This window comes from Mustela nivalis (genome assembly GCF_964662115.1).
Source record: "Mustela nivalis genome assembly, chromosome: 2".
NCBI classification, from domain to species: Eukaryota; Metazoa; Chordata; class Mammalia; order Carnivora; family Mustelidae; genus Mustela; species Mustela nivalis.
The window spans coordinates 108,996,209-109,016,120 of record NC_139021.1 but is presented as its reverse complement, the minus strand read 5'-3'; the positions used below and the strand labels follow the sequence as shown (position 1 = coordinate 109,016,120).

At 45.1% G+C, this 19,912-nt stretch overlaps 1 protein-coding gene across 1 annotated transcript in view; it reads left to right on the top strand.

The window, feature by feature from the left end:
* Positions 1 to 19,912, top strand: part of LOC309859806 (zinc finger protein 25-like) — an 82,788-nt gene that overhangs the window by 39,298 nt on the left and 23,578 nt on the right. The window lies entirely within an intron of this gene.

Here is a 19,912-nt window from a genome sequence, read left to right as displayed (position 1 = left end):
GGCTTTTCTTGGATGGATTTTGGTCTTCTCTCTCCTGAGAATACCCATTCTATTCTTTCCCAATTCACGAGTCTCTCCAGTCACTCGGAAAATTGGAAAGAATAATAGAAACGATGATCGAGTTACAGTCTGCTGGGTCTGGGATGAGGGTTCCTTACCTTCCTGATCTTCCTGTGTTTCTTGCCTCGTGCTGAGGATGGATCAGGCTGGAAATAGGAGTGTAAGAAGACAAAAAGCCCTAGTCCACACACTAAGGCAAAGTTGGCATTAACTGCCCAGCGAGTGGGACTGGGGCTCAGCCAACCATCAGTAAGGAATTCCTGAGGGAAGAGATAATTCTCCATCTCTTCCCTCTAAAAAGTTTTAATGTCCAATCGCATGGCTACCCTCAGGTAACTGAGCCCTGAGAGTTAGGGACTGATTGCATGGCTGCCCTCTGGCAACTGAGCCCTGGGTGTGTCCATGCAGACACAAGCCCCATGCCCACATCACAGAGCTGTGTTATGGTCACAAAGCGCCCTTGAGGACAGGTAAGGAGGGACACAAGTAGCAGGACCACATCCCCTCTCCACCGCTAGCCCTGTAGCTGTGTCATCTCTCCGCCTTCCCAGGCTTGACACTGCTACCCGCTCACTGTGCTAGAGACAGACCTTTGTCAATTTGCCCTTCATCCTGCTTGAAGCTCAGAGAATACCTGTTCCCCTTGAGATCTCCAGAAGAAAAAAATAGAAAGTAGAAAAATCTGGACTTTCCTTGGAATTTTTGTTAATTCCAGGAACTTTTGTCTTCTCTTTGCAGCTCCAGTCTCCCCACATCATATGTTCTTTCCTTGCATCACCCTAGTAAAAAAGAAACTTAAATTTCTTTTGTGCCTCTTTAGCCGTGTCCATTTTGAAAACAACTTAATATGTTTTATTTCAGTTAGTCTTCACTAACATCAACTAGAGGGACTTATATCATTAATGATTATTCAAAATTTACAATGATAGAGGAAGTAGTTAAGGACTTCCAAATGAGTTCACATTTCTCCCAGGCTTGCAGTGTTACTGCTACCCAGAAGCCCAAGTTTCTCACCATTCACGGTGTTGTCTAGATAGTAGCTTCAGTTCTGAGAATGTCTTGGGTATGGTTTTTTGCTGACACCACGGAATGTTGCCTGTGTAGTGATGTCATCCCCTGCCCATGGGTTCTGACTGTGGTAGGGCTGTGAGTTAGAGCCATCACTTTTGAAAATGCTTCACCAGGACCTGGGCCAGACTGAAGAGAGCAGACGTTTTGAAAGAGTGATTCTGCTAATAGAGCTAGAGAAAACCTTCCATTTTGTAGTAATAAAAAATGGGGACCAACCCAGTCCTGTCGAGTGGAACGTATGTGCTCTGCAGTATCATGCTCAAGTTACAGTGAACTACAGTGAAACATTGTAAGTTTACATTACTTAGACATGCTACTGAGGAAGAGATAAAAGCGACTTGCAGAAAAATTGTGAAGGATGGTTGCATTTGTTCTAGTTTCGAAACTATACAAAATAAAATATGATTTAGCGATGCTTTAATTTGGTAAAAATATAAAGTAAACACAGAGAATAGGGAACAGGACTGATAGACCGGGGAAGAGATGTACAGATGACTCCAAAGATGTGGATGATACCACATTTCTTAGAATGGTTGGGATGTGTACGGGTTTCTTTTCCTTATTCCTTACATCTTCTATATAGTTTATAAATGTCAGCTTTTAAACACTAAGATACACTATAATGTAAACAACCCCTTTGGAAATAAAATCAGACATAGCAAAAATGAAATGGCCAATAGGAAGGGAGGAGAAAAACTGATTGTAAGATGTTTTGTCCCCTGCAGGGGTCTTTGTTGCCAAGACCTTAAAGATCCAAGTGTGACTTTTAGTTTTGAAACCTCCCCACTGCCCTATTTATGACAAGCTGAATCCAACTAATATCACTTTCTGATGGTTCCCAAACCTAAAAGAATAACATGCAGGCTTTTTATTCTTAGTGGATGGTACTTGCTTTCTCCTGGCTGGAGATTTTTAGCAGTAAATGAAGGTATTGGGCTGTGGCTGTTAGCAGGCTGCATTCTGACTGTGCCAGGCAGCAGGGCCTGGGTCTGGCTGGCCCACCACCAGGGCTCGTGGAACAAGGTGACCGTGACTCAACAGAAAACAGATAAGACCAGGCCTCACACTTGGGGATGGATTTTATTAAATCAAAGAAAAGGAAGTGAAAATGTATTTGAATTTAAGCCAGGGATTTTCAGGCTAACAAGCCCTGAGCTTGCCAAGTGATGGAGGAAAAAGGAGCTTTTCATAAATAAAACTTGGGTAAAAGTAAACATTTGAGATATATAGCAGCTTTTGGAGGAATTTAGATGGGGCTTTCATGTTTGGAGCATTTTGCTTGTTCACGTTCTAAACACTGGTCTCCATATTTAGGTATAATGTGTATCTTTTTGTAAGAAAAGCACAATTTTTCCATGTATTTACACTGGGGAGACATCTGAAGTGCACTATTACACGCCTCGTAATGGCACGGATGCTCACAGAGATGGATTCCACTCCTGTTTTATTCTTCCGTGTGCTTCATCTGATACATAATAAAATCTCCAATGATAGAACACAGGGTGTACCACCCTGCCTTTTCTGTGATGAATGTCAAGGTTTGAGAAATGTTTTACCTGGGAGTGCTCACTCAACAGCCCAGGTTGTAGCACTGAGCACACCTGTGCCTCTGTGTCATCTATTCAAATCCGGGAAGGTCAGTTGAGGTCCTGCCCAAACTCTGGGCCGGAGAGACACAAGCCCTAGATTCTAAAACATTCCATGAAATAGACAAGAACTCCCAAATGGTTCTGCATTTCTCCTAGGCTTACAATGGAACCTTCTTAATATTCATGTTAGTATCTAGAGAAGGAATTTAGCTTCCAGTATAAATATTTTTTGTAAATCCAGTTTGGTGAGACCTGGAGGATTTTTGTGGTCCCTTTCACTACACAGAGGATGCTTCTGCGTCATATCCTCTCTAGCCTTTTAGCTTTCTAGGATTAGTGAAGTTGCAACTACTTTGCCTCCTACCTGAGTCTTCCATCGACAGAGCAAACTGCACACATTGGAGGATTCAATTCATCAGATTGGCTAAGCTAAAAAATTCTGGGGAAGGAGCAGGATCACAGGTGCTCTCATATGTCCTGGTGAGGTGTGAGTGGTGGTCATCCACTCCAGAATATTCCAGAAGGAGCTATTGAATTTTAAAAATGGGCTTACGTGCATGTTCTCAGAGCACTGAAAAGTATGGCGCACAGAAAAGAAAACCATCAACATGATGAAGACAACCTACCAAATTTTCCCAGGATCAGAGCAGGATATGCAGAAAAGTTCCAACAATTTGGGTTATTGTCATCTTTAATTGACAAGGAAATGACAGTCCCTCCCTAGATATGATGTTGAGAGATTTTTTTTTTTTAAGATTTTATTCAATTGAGAGACAGAGTACAAACAGGGCGGACAGGCAGAGGGGGAGGGAGAAGCAGACTTCCCACTGAGCTGGAATGCCTTCATAGGGCTGTGTCCCAGGATCTAAAGATCAGACAGAGGCAGACACTTAACCATCTGGCCCTGAACCCCCATTAGGAAATTTTTATGAAATGGCACTAATTAGCTCCTTGGATCCTCAGATGTCCAAGCAAGTTGAAGTGAATCTGAAGCACGCTGTATTAGGACATTGGATCGTGCTGAATGTCAAGTTGATAAGACCTGGTCTATTACATCAAGGCATTTGTAGATTCTGATTTTGCCACTTAAAAGAAAGCAAATGATGCATGGCTCCTCCTTGACAGTGAGATAGAGGTATTTGTAGGGGGCAGGAGCAGGAAGTTGCCAGGGCTCCTCTCTTTGCCAATGTTTACACACCATTAGAGTAAGTTTCCTTTAAAATGCTCTTCTGTGAGACGCCTGGGTGGCTCAGTTGGTTGATCCCCGGAATCCCGGGATCGAGTCCCGCATCAGGCTCCCAGCTCCATGGAGATTCTGCTTCTCCCTCTGACCTTCTCCTCCCTCATGCTCTCTCTCACTGTCTCTCTCTCAAGTAAATAAATAAAATCTTTTAAAAAAATGCACTTCCGTGGTCCGACTTGACTCGGACTAACTCCCTGGCCCCAGCGAACCCAGCTACAGTCACTTGCCCGACTGGCTGGTCACATGTGTTTCCACCTGCGCCATTGGTTATGTGAAATTATGGGAATGCTGTGTGGTCACGCTTTGTGGATCACAGTGGTGCTTGTCCTTCTCTGGAGAACACAGAACGCAGAGCGTGAGTTTGCCCAAGTCTGGTGTGGAAATGGATAAATCCGTGCTGCGGCTACATTCCCTCTACCCCTAAAGGGGCTGGGGAGTGGGAGGTAGCAGTACCAGGTGGTGGGTATTATAGAGGGCATGGATTGCATGGAGCACTGGGTGTGGTGCACAAATAATAAATACTGTTATGCTGGAAATAAAAAGTAAATTAAAAAGAAAAAAGAAAGGGACTGAAACTAGTTCCTAATATAGTCTCACTTAAAAAATTATTTTGAGCAAATGTGCACTTTTCTGAAGCTCCTAGAGGTTCTTGCAGCTTTATTCAACAGCATAAACCCATGTGTCACCCCCAGTTTTTCTATGATGCTAAGTGCTGACTGTCCCTTCAGGTGGTACATAACATCCAAAATGGAAAATAGTACTTAAACTCTTCAAAGATTATTGCTTTAATAAAAATGTGCAATTTACTTAACAGTACTGAGCTCTGGCCCTCTCTCTAAACAGACCTGGGAAGATAAGCTGTAGCCCACGGCTTGGCCCCTGAGCCATATCCATAAGTATACAGCACCCCACAGATACCATTACAGTCACAGCCAAATTGACAAGAAATCCTGAAGCACCAGAAATTGCCTTAGCAATGCCTTCTCTGATGCCAGGTTCATGGCTTCTGCCTGTTTTCATGTTCATGCTCTATGTAACAGCATTCATTCCATACCTGTGCCAAAAATATTCATAAGAAGCCCAATGAGTGAGTAACATAAGATGTCCTTGGAAATATTTTCCAAGGGCACATTTTTTTTAAAGGCAACAGATTTTTTTTCCCCCGGAGTTGGGCATGTTTTGGAGGATGAGTTGTTCTCCACTTTCTTCATAATCATTTTGAAATCTGAGATATCATGATGACTCACTGCCTCTCACTTTGTTGATCCCTGTGGCCTTATCATTCTTTTTTTTTTTTTTTTAAAGATTTATATATTTATTGGGGAGAGAGTGATAGAAAGTACAACAGGGAGGAGGAGCAGAGAGAGAGAGAGGGAGAGAGAGAAAATCTCCAGCCGACTCCCTGCTAAATGCTGGTTAGCCCAGCTGATGCTGAGATTCTGATGTGATCTGAAGTCAGGAGTCAGGCCCTTAACCCACTGAGCCATCCAGGTTGAGTATCAGTCATCCAGGTTGATTATCAGCCAGCCACGGGTGTCCACGTTTATTTCTTTGTTACACATCTCCACCCTGCTCAATCTGACACACTTCTTACACTGATCAGGGAGCTAGTCAGATCTCCCAATCCATCCTGGGAATAGCTGACCCCAGAGCCATGTGCCAGGCCCAGTGTTAATTCCAATGTGAGTCGCCTAGCTTCCAAGCTTCTTAACCAGGCTCTTCTCTGTGAGGATACTGCACTAGGTTGGGGGGTGAGAGTCATTCTTAAGAATCACAGTTGTGGCTGACACTGCTATTCTTCATGCTCAGGCTGGGTGGGTGACAGATGGTCTGTCATCAATTCTTTGAAGGAAAGAAAACCACGCCTGGGTTCTTCAGTGGGTAGCTCTCTGCCAGAGGATCAAACCCAGACTGGCCTGCTCAGAGTTTGGGGAAACCCAGCATCCTGGCTCCATTGCCTCCAGGAGAAGCAAATCCCATGCTCATGTTTTGTTGATGTCTGGCTATATGTCTCTTCTTAGTTGCAGTTGTGTATGTTTCTTATTTGATTAATTTTATTCTTACAATCACTTTGCCTACTACTTTATGCAGTTACTGGATTTTCATTTTGGTTTTTGTTTTTCTTTCTGGGTTTTGGTATATAGCCTAGTCTTTTTCTATACTTTCTTTGATGGTGCTTGTTGAGAATTTACTAGAAACTTCTGTTAGAATTTTTATAATTAATACCCAAGGCACATGCCAGTAATTTCCGAGTAAATATGATGCCCATCTTCCATTCCTTATCCATCATTTTCTTAATTACAAATGTGAAGTACTTTCTGTAGTAGGGTTCTAGAATGTGTATATGTGTTTACTGAGAGAGAAAAAGAGAAAGACAGAGACAGAGAAAGAGATTTAAAGAATTTGCTGACTGTGAAAGCTGGCATGTTTGAACTCTGCTGATTGGTGGCAGACCAAGCTGATGTGGCAGTTTGAGTCTGATCCCTGCCTGGAGGCAGAACTCCTTCACACTTGGGGACCTCAATCTTTTCTTTTAAGACCTTCAACTGAAGCAAGAAAACAGATGGATCAACACAAAAATACTCATAACAAAATAAGGAAGAAATACTCATAAGAATTAGAGTCCCGGAATGTCAGGGTGGCTGAGTTTGTTAAGCCTCCAACTCTTGGTTTTGGCCCAGGTCATGATGTCAGTGTCGTGAGATTGAGCACCACATGGGGCTCTGTGCTCAGCATGGTATCGCTGGAGATTCTCTCTCCCTCTGCCTCTGTCCCACCCACCACTTGCACTCTGAACAAAGGAACAAATGAACAAAATCTTATGAAAAAAAGAATTAGAGTCCTTATTTCTGTAACTGGTCACATGGTCATAGCTGGTATTCTACCTGCTACTTTGGGTGCTTGTTCTACATTACATTCACTGTGAACAAGCACCTCAGCTGGTCATGATTCTTTATCTGGTGGAGTGACCCAACCCTTCATTCCTGAGTTTTGTGGACTACCAGTAGTTCTGCCTCAATTGGGAAGCTGTCGTTTATCACTGACTTTCATACCAGGGCTTGCTGGTTCAAAGAAATCTCTTATACTACAGACATGCCTTCCATTTCCTCCATGGTGGATTAGCAGTCTCATTTTTCTGCATAGTCAGGATCATTAAACACCTTACCTCTCATCATGTCATCTGTGAAGAGATAAGGATTTGGGCAGAAAGCTCCTGTGAATTGGCCAGAAAACATCCAGCAAACACGCTTCATGTGATACAAGTCTGCAGTGCTGCCCCCTCGGCGTGGCCTGGGATCCCGAGTTCCACCAGCTTGAACCCTGTGAGAAAGCCCTCAGTGAGTCAGGAGCTGGTGAGGCCAGCGCCTCCTGCTACTCAGCCTCCTAGGGTACCTTCCCTGGAGCAGGCAGATGGGACCTGGGCCCTCACCCTCACTTAGATTTTCAGCTTTCCTTTTCCAGGGTCCTGTCCATCAAGCCCTCCAGTTGAGGAACCCTGAATCACACCCCATGGGTCCACATGTCAATCAGGAGGAAATGATTCCTTTCAGAGCTGTGGAATACCCTCAGAAACTTTCATGTCCCCACTGAGGCCATCCCCAACCATTGGTGCCACACTGGGCTGAAGAGTCGGAGGCTGACGCCCGGCCATACTCTGTCCCTCAACTGTGCTCCCGGAAAGCTCCCCTGTGCAGGGGCCCTTGGGTGGGCAGCATGTTCTCAGCATGTTTTCCAGATGGCTGCGACATGCACTGAGTGAGAAAGCACTCTAGGCCATGAGAGACAGTGCGGTTTGAATAGTCACCCAACGCCGGCCAATTCTCACGAGCTCTCTGCCCCAATCGATATCGATATCGATTGGGGCAGAAAGCTCTTGATAATTGGCTGGAAAACCTGTGGCAAATTCACTTCATGCACCACATGTCTGCAGGGCCACCCACTTAGGTGTGTGGCCCCTTAGATTTTCAGCATGTCAAGGATCCTGGGCCTTGCACAGGATTCTGAGTTGTCCCGGCTCGAACCCTGCCAGTAAGCCCACAGTGTGTCATGCACAGGCGAGGCCACCGCCTCCTGCTACTCAGCCTCCTGAGGTGGCGCCGGTAGATGGGGCCTGCCATGCCCCTAGGCCAGGGCCCTGACTCTCACCTGGTTTATCAGTCTTCCTTCTCCATCTCCAGGGTCCTGTTCCCAATGAATCCACCTGCAACGAAAAGGAAATGCTGCCTTTCAGAGCTGTGCAAAAACCCTCAGAGCAAGAGAAAACTTCATGCCCCCACTGTCAACTTCATCCCTAACAGTCAACACCAAACCAGAAGGAAAAGTTGGAGCCTTATGCCTGGCCCCAAACCCTCCCTTAACTCTGCTCTTAGAAAGCTCCCCTGGGCAGGGGCCTTTGGGTGGGCAGGGTCATCTCAGAGCATTTTCTGGATGGATGCGAAATGCACCGAGCAAGAAATTGCTCTAGGCCACAGAGGACATTGCAGTCCCAATTGCTGCCCAATGTCGGCCAATTCTCATGAGCTTTCTACCCAAATCAGTGGGGGACAGGGCGGCCCTTGGAACCGCCCTGTCCCCCGTGGCCTAGAGTGCTTTCTTGCTTGGTGCATGTCTCGGCCATTGGGAAAATGCACTGAGACAACGTGGCCCACCTGGGAGCCCTGGCACAGTGTCCCAGAGCAGAGTTGTTGGAGGGGTTTTGGCCGGGTGTCAGCCTCCAACTTTTCAGCCTGCTATGGCACTGTAGTTTGGGGATGGCCTCAGTGGGGGCACGAAGGTTTCTCTCACACTGAGGATTTTCCGCAGCTCTGAAAAGCACCATTTCTGGCTCGGTGACAGGTGGACTCGTGGCGTGGGACTCAGGGTTCCCCAGTTGGAGGGCTCGAGGGACAGGATCCTGGAAAAGTAAAACTGAAAAACCAGGTGAGGATTCAGGCCCAGGACTAGGGGCATCTGCCAGCACCAGGGAGGGGACCCCTGGAGGCTGAGGAGCAGGAGGCATTGGCCTCGTCTGCACCTGACTCACAGGGCTTTCTGGCAGGGTTCGAACTGGGACAACTCGGGATCCCGGGTCAGGCAGACATGCGTTGCATGAACCGAGTTTGCTGGGGGGTTTCTGGCCAATTCTCACAAGCTTTCTGCCCAAATTGATAAAGATTTGGGCAGAAAACTCGTGGAGACGATGGGGCCCACCCGGGGGCCCCAGCGCAGGGGAGATTTCCTGGAGCAGAGTTGAGGGAGGGGTTGTGGCCAGGCGTCAGCATCTGACTTTTGACCCGCCATGGTGCCAGAGCTTGGATATGGCCCTGTTGGGTCACAAAGGTTTCTCTCACTCTGAGGCTTTTCCACAGCTCTGAAAGGCATCGTTTCTGCCTGGGTAGCAGGTGGACTTGTGGGGTGTGACTCAGGGTTCCCCAATTGGAGAGCTCAAGGGACAGGACCCTGGAATATGATTCCCCTTTCTCCATATCTTCTCCAACACTTGTTTCCTGTGCTGTTAATTTTGGCCATTCTAACTGGTGTAAGGTGGTATCTCAAAGTGGTTTTGATTTGAATCTCCCTGATTATATGATGATGACCATTTTATCATATGTCTGTTAGCCATTTGTATGTCTTCTTTGGAGAAGTGTCTGTTCCTGTCTACTCATTTTTTGACAAGATTATCTGCTTTTTTGCGTGTTGAGTGTTGAGTTTGAGGAGTTCTTTATAGATCTTGGATAACAGCCCTTTGTCTGTACTGTCATTTGCAAATATCTTCTCCCATTCTGTGGGTTACTTCTTTGTTTTATTGACTGTTTCCTTTGCTTTGCAGAAGTGTTTGATCTTGATGAAGTCCCAAAAGTTCATTTTTGCTTTCGTTTCCTTTGCATTTTGAGACATGTCTTGAAAGAAGTTGCTGTGGATGATGTCCAATGAAGAGCTTACTGCCTATGTTCTCCTCTAGGATTTTGATAGATTCCTGCCTCACGTTGAAGTCTCTTATTCATTTTGAGTTTATCTTTGTGTATGGTGTAAGAGGATGGTCAAGCTTCATTCTTGTATATATAGCTGTCCATTTTTCCCAGTACCATTTATTGAAGAGACTGTCTTTTTTCCACTGGATATTTTTTCCTGTTTTGTCAAAGATTATTTGACGATAGAGTTTCACATCCATATCTGGGCTCTCTCCTGTTTTCCACTGGTCTATGTGTCTGTTTTTGTGCCAGTACCATGCTGTCTTGGTGATCACAGCTTTGTAATAAAGCTTGAAATAAGGCAAAATAATGCCACTTGTTTTGTTTTCTTTTTGAACATTTCCTTATCAATTTGGGATCTCTTCTGGTTCCATACAAATTTTGGGATTGCTTGTTCCAGCACTTTGAAAAATGCTGGTGGAATTTTGACTGGGATGGAATTGAAAGTTCCATGGAACCAGGATGGAATTGAAAGCTCTGTGCAGTACAGAAATTTTAACAATGTTTATTCTTCTGTTCCATGAGCATAGAATACTTTTCCAACTTTTTGTGTCTTTTTCAATTTCTTTCATGAGTATTCTTTAGTTCCTCAAGTACAGATGCTTTACCTCTTTGGTTAGGTTAATTCCAAGGTATTTTGTGGTTCTTGGAGCTATAGTAAATGGAATCAATTCTCTAATTTCCCTTTCTGTATTTTCATGGTTAGTGAGTAAGAAAGCAAGTTATTTCTGTGCATTGATTTTGTATCTTGCCACATTATTGAATTGTTATATGAGTTCTTGTAGTTTGGGGGTGGAGTCTTTTGGGTATAAAGAATCACAACATCTGCAGAGAAAGAGAGTTTGACTTCTTTCCAAAATTGGGTATGCTTTATTTCTTTTTGCTGTCTCTTGTTTCTAGGACTTCTAGTACTATGTTGAACAGGAGTGGTGAGAGTGAACATCCTTGTCGTGTTCCTGATCTCAAAGGGAAGGCTGTCAGGTTTTTCCCATTGAGGATGATATTTGCTGTGGGTTTTGCATAGATAGATTTGATGAAGTCAAGGAATGTTCCCTCTGTCCCTATACTTTGAAGCATTTTAATCAGGAACAGATGCTGTATTTTGTCAAATTATTTTTCTTCATAAATTGGGAGGACCATGTGGTTCTCTTCTCTTATTGATTTGTTCTGTCACATTGATTGATTTGCGGATATTGAACCACCCTTGCATCCCAGAGATCAAACTTACCTGGTCATGGAGGATAATCCTTTTAATGTACTGTTGTATCCTATTACCTAGGATCTTGTTGAGAATCTTGGTGTCCATATTCATTGGGATATTGGTCTGAAATTCTTCTTTTTCATGGGATCTTTGCTTAGTTTGAGGACCAGGTTAATGCTGGCTTTATAGACAGAGATGAGAAGTTTTCATTCTCTTTCTATTTGTCTGTTTTTCTATTTATTTTCTTTCTGTTTTTATCTAAAGAACCACTTAAGCATTTGCATGGGATCATCATGTGAAAGGTCCTACAAATGCTGGTATGGCAAGTTTTTAACTCATGTTGACTGTACTTCCCCAATGGCCAGTCTTACAGGTAATGCCCAGAAGTCAAGACAAGGATTATGAGCAATGAGCATCCACTTGGACCCTGTGCCTTCTCTTGAGGAAAGCCTGGTGATGCTTGGGTCTCAGTTCATTGTACACCAAGTAGCACCTCAACAAACCTGGGGATAAATGTCATCACCAAGGAAAAACATATTCACAGGGTGGTAAATGAACAAAAACCACACTTCAGAATCTCTGTTAATGAGTCCGTAATAACTTCATCTAACAGTAAACCTCACCTCTGAGCAGGCTTTAGATTTACCTCATGGCATTTGATCAAGAATGAGAAAAGAAAAGGCGCCATCATGGTCTTTGTGTGCTGTGTGAGGGAACAGACTTGAGGACTACTATATGATATGAGAAACTGGGCACTGAAGTTTTGGTTCCTCGTTTCCAAAGCCCAAGCACTTTCTCTCACATCTTCACTGCCTGGAAGAGACTGTAAATTTCTACTGAGTTTGGCATCAACTATGGCTTTAGTCCTTTCTTGAGAGAGTCTCCTGTGGGGACACATGCCAGGTGCAAGACATCAGGCCCAGTACTTGCTCAGCATTCAAATACTTTGGGCGTCCAGTGGGTATTTTCCACACTGATGCTTCACTGTTTCTCCTTCCCTCACTCACAAACTCTTTTTTGATTACAGGCAGTTTCAGAGTTAATCCTCTCATAGTATTCATAGTCTGGAGTTCTGGAGCAGTGTTCCTTGCTGTAGCAGGAACAGCAAGGCCCTGGGGCAGTCACATCCCACATTCACCTCTGGAAGGATTTGAGGAAAATTCGCTCCAAATTTCCCCAATTGGGATCTAACATTTCACCTCAGATAATGTTGCTGAAAGTGGAAATGCAGTTCCCCTGTGGGTAATCTGTCTTCTTCAACTGGGCCAGCCATTGTTTCTGTGTGATTATCAGAAGACCCTATTCTTCAGGGATTGAGCATTAAGGTGGGCACCTGGCTTCCTTCCAAAGAGGAAGAAAGAATAGGTTATGTGTTGCAAGGTGGAGGAAGAAAAGGTCAGTGATGGGTGAGGAAAAACACCACCTAGATTTCTGCCAAAATGACCACTTAAAATAGGCTCTTGCTTGCTTATGTGGACCTTTTGAAGAAAACAAACTTAGGTCATCATTTTGAATAAATATAAAGTGAGACAAATTATGATTTGAGTTTTCCTTTTTGATCATGTATATGTATGAAATATCTTACATTTGAATGGACTTTGTTTGCCCTGTCAGCGTCAATGTTTCCCTCCACAAAACAAAATCTGAGACAGCAAGACTGATATATATCATTTATTCAATCCAGAAACTCCTAGAAATCCATAAACTCCAGATTATTGTTCCCAAGCTATCAACAGGGAGACTCTAAGGATCATGAAGGTTACCTGGTGGACTCCATGGGTTAATGCAGCACTCAGAGCCAAGGACTGGACCTTATGAAGAAAAAGATTCCTGAGAGCAGAAGGAAGACACCAGGAACATCAGACCATGGGATAGATGAAGGGTCTAAGGTTTCAAGATCAAAAGACTCAGTAGAGTTTCCTCACTTCCAGATACTGTTGAGGTAGGAAGGAAATAGCTGCATGAGTAGCAGAAGACTTAAAGTCAGAAACATTTTGGTGATCATGTGCATCTAACTTGGCTGCTTGAGCGACAAGTGTGGAAGGAATTTTCACAGATCACCTTATGGCTCATTGGATACAGTGACACAGCAATGGCCAGGACATGCTCCCTGATCAGCAAGTATACAGGTTGGGAACCTGTGCTTGTGAGAGCATTCTGCTAAGAAGTTAGTAAGTTCCTGTGACCCAGGCATGTTTATAGGGGGCAGCACAGGACATAGCTTTGGGACAGTGCTGACTCAGCAAGTCCTGGGTCATTCAAACCACAAACCTACATCAAGTTCCCAGGGGAAGGTGGGCTGGGTCTTAAAGGCTGGGGAGCTGTGGGTACAAGGGGAATAGACTGAGAGCTAACTTGTCAGAATCTGAGTAGAGCTCTGGAGGAAAGTTTACCTGAGTCTTGGTGGCCAGGGCCCTTCACAGTCTACTTCAAAGGAACAGAGACTCTCAGTGCTGGAATAAAACAGCAGGACAGGGGTTCCTGGGTGGCTCAGTGAGTTAAGCTGCTGCCTTCGGCTCAGGTCATGATCTCAAGGTCCTGAGATCAAGTCCCACATCAGGCTCTCTGCTCAGCAGGGGGCCTGCTTCCCTTCCTCTCTCTCTGCCTGCTTCTCTGTCTTCTTGTAGTCTCTGTCTGTCAAATAAATAAATAAAATCTTTAAAAAAACAAAACAAACAAACAAACAAAAAGAAACAGCAGGACACATAAAACTATATGCCTTCATTTTATTTTATTTTTTAAAAGATTTTATTTATATATTTGACAGATAGAGAGACACAGCGAGTGAGAGAGAGAGAGCACAAGCAGGGGGAGTGGGAGAGGGAGATGCAGACTCTCCACTGAGCAGGGAACCCAATGTTGGACTTGATCCCAGGACCCTATGATTATGACTTGAACTGAGGGCAGACGTTTAACGACTGAGCCACACATGCACCCATATACACCTTCATTTTAGAAGAGAGAAGACTTAGATTCATTCTAATATGTAAGGGAATTGCTGGAGGATATGGTTGTTCTATATCCATTTTTAAAGTACTCTCTACCTCCAACATGGGGCTCAACTTCATGACCCTGACATCAAGAGTCTCACTCTTCTGACTGTGTCAGCCAGGTGCCCCTATTTTGAATTTTTTTTTTTTTTTAGAAAAATTGATAATGTTTTCCATAGTGGCTGCACCCACTTACAGTCCTACCAACAGAGCCTGTATACAGTCCCACCAAAAGAGCACAGTTCCCTTTCCTCTAGATCTTGGCAAGCCTTCTTGTTTGGTCTACTGGATACTAGTCATTCTGACAGGTGACATCATTTTGGGCTTTGATTTGCATTTCCCTGATGATATGAGTTCTTCAGTATTTTGGATATGAGACATTTAACAATTAGGTAGTTTGCAAATATTTTCTTCTCTTCAGTATGTTGTCTTTTCAGTGTGTTGATGACTGAAGATTTCTTTTGCTGTACAGAAGGCTTTTAGTTTGATGCAGTACCATTTTATTTTTCATTGTAGCTTTTGCTTCTGATGTCAAATCCAAAAATCAGTGTCAAGAGGGAAGTCAAGAAACATTCTTCTAAAAAAATGTGTTAAGGGGGATAAATGAATAGATCTCTGCTGATGCCTCTGTGCCCCATTGTTTTAATAGATTCTTGGCTGGCTTAGTTAGGACAGCATCTGACTCTTGATCTCAGAATCTGGAGTTCAAATTTTGTTCATGGAATTTATTATAAAAAATCAGGGGTGTTAATAACATTCTACCCAATTTTCAGCTATGTATTTCATGGTGAAGTCCTTGACACATTGTGACTTTGTTGTTGTGGATCGGGTGGGATAGACATTCAGTTGCATTGCTTTACTTGAGGCTGCCCAGTGTTTCCAAAGCCACTTTTGGTGGAGAGAGTTGCTTCCCTATTTTATATTCTTGGAGCTTTTGTTCTAAATTAACTTACTACAAATGTGTGGGTTTTTTGCTGGATTTTCTGCTCTGAAAGCATGATGCCTCCAGTTTTGTACTTTCCCCAGATGGCTTTGTCTATTCAGGGCCTTCTGTGGTATCATTCACTTTGTAGGATTATTGGTTTTATTTCTGAAAATGGCATTAGATCTTGATGGGGTTTTCACTGAATATTTAGATTACTTTACACAGTGTGGACCTTTGGATTACATATATTCTAGGGATCCATTAGCATGGGGTGTCTACAGACTTAATTCTGGCCTTTTCAAATTATTTCATTAATGATTTAAGTTTTCAGTATGCAGGTCTTTCACCTCTGGGTGAAAATAATTCCTATGTATCTTATTCTTTTTGAGTGATTATCAATTACAAACTATTTTCTTAATTTCTGTTCTTGACAGCACATTATTCGTGTATAGAGATGAAACTCATTTTTGTATATTAAATCTGTGTCAGTAAGTTTAGGACTTGGGACGCCTGGGTGGCTCAGTTGGTTGTACGACTGCCTTCAGCTCAGGTCATGATCCCAGAGTCCCGGGATCGAGTCCCGCATTGGGCTCCCAGCTCCATGGGGAGTCTGCTTCTCCCTTTCACCTTCTCCTCACTCATGCTCTCTCTCACTGTCTCTCTCTCTCTCAAAATAAATAAATAAAATCTTTAAGAAAAACCTTAAAAAAAAACAAGTTTAGGACTTAATCCATCTGTTAGTTCTGCAAGGATTTTTGTAAAGTCATTAAGGGTTCAATATATGACATCATCTTATCCTAATAAGTAAAAAATAAGCTGGGAATATAAGTTGATGTCATCTAACTGGGAAAAGAGGATACAGATATGCTGAGTGATAGTTTTCAATTTTTCTAAAATGATTTATGGTTAATGTAAGCACAGGAACCCATAAATATTGCTTTTTTTTTTTCTTTCAACTGGATATACAGAGCATCGGTGTAGACCAGTTATCTTCCACACTACCCCACCATACACCCTGTGCCTCTTAGGAAGCATCCACCATTCTCCCTACTTTCTATCCTGAACTCAGGGCCTGACTAGGCTTCTCAGAAAATATTTCTCGAAATAGTGCACTTTTTTTACAGATTTCCTAGAAGACACCCTCCAAAACATTGAATTTTACAGAACTGTTTGGATCTCTCTGAATCCTTGAAGATGCCCAACATTGACTGTGGCTTGCTTTGCAGACACATCAGGGAACTCCTGCAATGTCTCCTGTGGCCACCAGAGGGGGGAGTGTGCTCTTAACAAGGACACTGCTCCACCTCCACACAAGATACAAATTAACCTCCTTTTCACAATCTCAGCGAATTTCTTCAAGGATAGAATAAATATTATTCTACAAATTCTTGCAAATCTATTGACCAGTCCCTTCTTACATATACAAATACATAAAATTATAAATGACTGAAGGAAGGTCCATGGACCCTGCCCTCAGAGGAGACACAAAATGAACCCCATATGGGTCACAATCTTAATTTAAGAGCTAAAGCTATAAACCTCAGAGAAGAACGCCTAATAAGAAATATTCCTGACCTTAGCTTTGGCATCTGTTTCTTAAGGACGACACCAGAATCAACAAGTGGAAGGACAGGTGCATCGGTACATTGGTCACTGACAAGAAAGCCTTCCCTCTGGGCTCCACACGTGCTCCCAGGCACCAGGCAGGACCCGCAGGAGTTATTTCTTTCTACATCCCACTTAGCAGTACCCATTAAATTCTCCAATTTAGGGAAGAGGTATGTAGCTTCAGAGCCCTGCTTGGGGTCACCCAGCGACAAAGAGGCTGAGCAGGGGCTAGAACTGTTGTCTCTCTGCCATTGGACTCTGTGTTCCATCCACAACTCACTCCTGGAACTCAGAGTGCAGAAAGATCCACAGGCCTGGAGACCTCACTGAATCCAAGGGGCAGCGGTGCCACCACTGACTGGGGCTTGTCCTGCATCTGTTGTCTGATGATGCTGTGCCTTGGCACTAAGGATTCTCCCAGTACCAGCCAGCTTTTGTCTGGGTTGGAGGAGGTTTCCCCCTGGGTAAAAAGGCTCATGTAACCTCAGAGTTGAGAAGTCTCTTCTGAAGCATCTGGATGCAACTTTCTTGTGAGGTCAGGCCCATAATGCTGGAAGCCCTGGGTTCAAAGCCTGCCTGGGACTCAATGTGGAGCATGGAAAGGGGCAGTTTCTTAAAACCTTCATTTCCTTCTTCATCCAACGGAGGGGATGTCACCAGTGGGAACTCTCAGCGTATGTCTGGGAAACACTCAAGGCACCCTGGGTTTCAGGGCACAGTCCCCTGAGCCCTCCTGCCCACTGTGAAGCCAAGCCAGCTTGCCACTTCTTCAGCTGGTCATGGGGCTGTTCAGCTCTCTCCCCTGCACCTCTGCTGTGTGACCCTATCGCTCCTCTATCGTGCCTTGGAGTAGTGGGTTTTTCGGTGATGGAATTTAAGTACTGAGGATGGTTGTATTTGTTAGTACGTGTCCGTTCAGTGACACTGCTGACATCCGTGATGCTTTGTAGACCACACTGCCATCTACGGGGAAAACGTTGCCATCCTATCTCATGGCACCTCTGTACCCAAGACGACATGACCAGCCCTCCCCCTTTCCTCCCTGCACTGTCCCTTTCACTTTCTGGATCTACGAATGTCCCTACTGGAGTGTCCTCAAAGCCTGGGATCGTGTAATGTACCTTTTTCCTTGTGTGCTTGCTTTCAAAATGCGTGTTAGGTTTCCAGGATCCATCTGTTTTGTAAAATATTGGAAACCTTTGTTTCTTCTTATGCGTGAATTGCACTCCATGATGTGTATGGATGCCACTGAATGTGTTCTTTCCTCCCATGATGGATTTGGGGGCAGTCTGTCTGGGGCTATTGGGAACCCAGCTGTGTGAGACATTAGCGCGCAGATTTCTGTCTGTTTCCAGAATGAGAAGACATCACCAAATGCATTCGCCCCATTTGTAGAACGGTAACCACGTGGAATCTACTGGGTACTTGAGTTCCCCAAATGTGGTGAAGTCGTTTTGTTGCTTTGAAGTTACGTAGCACACCCATGTAAGATGTGGCTAATGGGCGGAAGTGGAGTGGGGGCATCGTGAAACCTCCTGTCGTATTCTGGTCCATTTTTCTTTAGCATTCCTGGCGGAAAACATAGTCTCTTCCTTCCTACACATCTAAGAACCATGTTTCCTGGGGAGACCTGTAGGGACCCGTGTGTTCCAGAAAGACCTAAGATCCATCCCTTCAGCTAGTAGACACTTTTTTCCTGTGCCCCTTGGTTCCAGTTGGAATGAGGATCTCATCGTGACTTGTGGACGTAAAAGGGGACAGACGGACGGCATAGAGGGAAATGGCTACCAGTGAAATCAGAGGACAATGTGTCTCAGCAGTTTTAATAGCTTCGGTTATGTCTGTGCTACTGAAGGAAAGAATGCGTCTCCAATCACCGTAATGAGTCAATCCCCAAGGTACCTTCCTCGGGGTCCTTGATGGTGTAGACATCATCATGGAAAGAGAACTGGACTCTCTTCTTGGGTCCTCGTGGAGGGGGCGGCGTGGGTGGGGGCGTCTCCACATCCTCGAGGAGACACTCCCCACAGATTTCTGGGAGACGCACAGAAATAGAGAGCGGTGTCGGTACCTTGTCGTCAGGAGCCCATAGGGGGATTGGACGTCCTTTCCTTCTAGTCCATCCGTCTCCTGCCCCTACTCGCCAGCTGCCCAGCAGGCATTCCTCCCTCCAGGTGGGACTTAGGAAGAGGTCACCGTGTGCTGTGCTCTGAATTCCGCCCCCTCCCACACCCACAGGTTCCGTGGGCAAAGGCTTGTATGGAGCAGAGATAGGACAGAAACGCAACAGAGTGCTGTGAGCATGCGTGATGGCCTCGGTCACATCCATTGAGCAGCCACACCTACCCTCTGTGCCCTGTTTCCCTGCCCTCCGGCCCTCCGGACGTTAGTGTGCCGCCACAGTGTTCCAAGTGGTTGAGTCCAAGGAGCGCCTGGGACCTAGGGGAGGACTGGATGCTTCCCAGCCACTCGGCAGGTGCTGAGGAACAGACCGCCTAGGGACTCAGCTAGACAGCTAGCTGTGGGTGAAGCCACAGTGCAGGACAGTGGAGGGCCCTGAAATGTAGGGTGCAGAAGGGACCATCCAGAGTTCCCACCCTGATGAAGGATGGATCTGGGACAGGAAAGTCATCGTTTCCCTGTGGCCAGAGATCCCCCAGCCCCTGACACCAACCCACGGCCCCTGAGAAAACGTCCTGAGGCCCTGAACCAAGAGCTGCCCTCACAGTCTCAAATCCCTCTGTGCCACTGTGTCTGTAGGGGAGAGTGAGGGCCACGAGACCAGCCTCAGTCCTCACTCACCTCTGTGTTTGGGGCGCTGACATCAACTAGGTGGTGGTTTCTGCCCAGTGGGGCCCTAGTGAAGGACCAGGAACGGGTAGCATGAGCCACGTTCCCTCACCTCTCTGCAAGGTCAGCACAGTTGCCCAAGGCCGTCCTAAAGGCCAGTTGCAGCCCAGGCTCCTGGGGTTCTGCTTGGCTTCCAAGCTGATTCAAACTCCCAACAGTCGCATAGGATCCGGCCGAGAACTCGCTTGCCTTGAGCTTGCCAGTCCCGAGGAGCAGTCAATGGTACAAACGGACATGGAGGTGGCCATGTGGGCTGGGAGTGGTTGGTTTCAGGAAGGAGACGGATGATGCTGAGTGGCCCACTCTTGCCGTGCGGACTGCTCTGAGGAGGCTGGATGGAAGTGAGGCTACCCTGGCTGGAGTGAGTCCCTCCCTGCTCTCTCATTCTTCGCCAGCATCCCCTGTCTACTCTCAGGTCTCTTGA